The sequence below is a fragment of the Puntigrus tetrazona genome, unplaced genomic scaffold, assembly GCF_018831695.1.
Source record: "Puntigrus tetrazona isolate hp1 unplaced genomic scaffold, ASM1883169v1 S000000176, whole genome shotgun sequence".
Taxonomy (NCBI): Eukaryota; Metazoa; Chordata; class Actinopteri; order Cypriniformes; family Cyprinidae; genus Puntigrus; species Puntigrus tetrazona.
In genome coordinates this window covers 40,001-41,226 of record NW_025047847.1, presented here as the reverse complement: position 1 = coordinate 41,226, position 1,226 = coordinate 40,001, and the positions used below count along the sequence as shown (strand labels likewise).

The following is a 1,226-nucleotide window of genomic DNA, read 5'->3' as shown; positions in this document are numbered from 1 at the left end:
GGTGATGAAGGTGATGAAGATATTGAAGATATTGAAGATGATGAAGGTGATGAAGGTGGTGAAGATGAAGGTGATGAAGGTGGTGAAGGTGATGAAGATGAAGGTGACAAAGGTGATGAAGATATTGAAGATGATGAAGGTGACGAAGATGACGAAGATGATGAAGGTGGTGAAGGTGGTGAAGATGAAGGTGATGAAGGTGATGAAGATATTGAAGATATTGAAGATGATGAAGATGGTGAAGGTGGTGAAGATGACTAAGGTGATGATGATGATGATGAAGATGATGAAGCTGGTGAATCTGGTCTGTTGTTGTGATCTGGGTGTGTTTTCAGGTTAACCCTGAACACTCTTCAGTCAGTGCTTCTTTAAATCTGCATGTGATCTAGTCTAAAAAAAGAACTAAATAAATGCACAAAAGTATTCTCATTATTATTTTAATATTATTTATTAACATCAACATACAGAATAAATTAACCATATTTTATTTTTTATTTATTATTGAGCGTATTTTCATTTATTTTATATAATATTCATTATTTTTATAATTTATAAATTATTTTATTATTGATTCATTTAAACAAAAGTAAATTTAAAATGATTATTATTAGAAATAAATAATATTAATAAATAAATAAAATGTTAATTATAAAGAATTAAAAAACTAACAAATAAATGAGTGAATGAGAGTGTCTCCAATAATAATAAAAATTTAATTAGTGCTGTCAAATGATTATGTTTAATTTTACACAAAATAAAAGTATTTGTTTACATAATATATATGTGTGTGCTGTGTATATTTATTATGTATATATAAATACATATGCAAACTATGTTTTGAAAATATTTTCATGCCTATGTTTATGTTCATATAATTTCTGTTAAAAATAAATATATTTAATACGCACGTTTGTGCATTTAATAAATATACATAATAAATATACATAGCACACACGCATGCATCACGTCCAATTTTTTTTTTTATTTCAATCATTCGACAGCCCTAGAATTAATATTGCAGTTTAATAATTACTATTGCAATGTAAATATTACAGTTTGACATTTAATATTAAAACGATTTCTGTAGGAGCTGTTTGAAAATACAAAAATAAATGAAGTTACATTCACACAGATTTTAAATTGCTATAATATTGAACAATGTTACGCATTTTACTGTATTTTCAAACAAATAAAAGCAGTTACGGCGAGCAGAGGCGTCAACAAAC

General features: G+C 26.8%; 1 long non-coding RNA gene across 3 annotated transcripts in view; it reads right to left on the bottom strand.

Annotated features, from left to right (window-relative positions):
* Positions 1-321: 321 nt before the first annotated feature.
* The window catches only part of LOC122333115, a 12,884-nt gene continuing 11,979 nt past the window's right edge, over positions 322-1,226 (bottom strand). For 2 of the 3 annotated variants that reach the window (XR_006248585.1, XR_006248587.1), the window contains exon 3: positions 968-1,226. This exon is cut by the window's right edge and continues 210 nt beyond it. This is a non-coding gene — a long non-coding RNA (uncharacterized LOC122333115). Of the gene's footprint in view, positions 403-967 lie in introns of those variants that run through there. The other variant, XR_006248586.1, reaches the window with a different exon arrangement.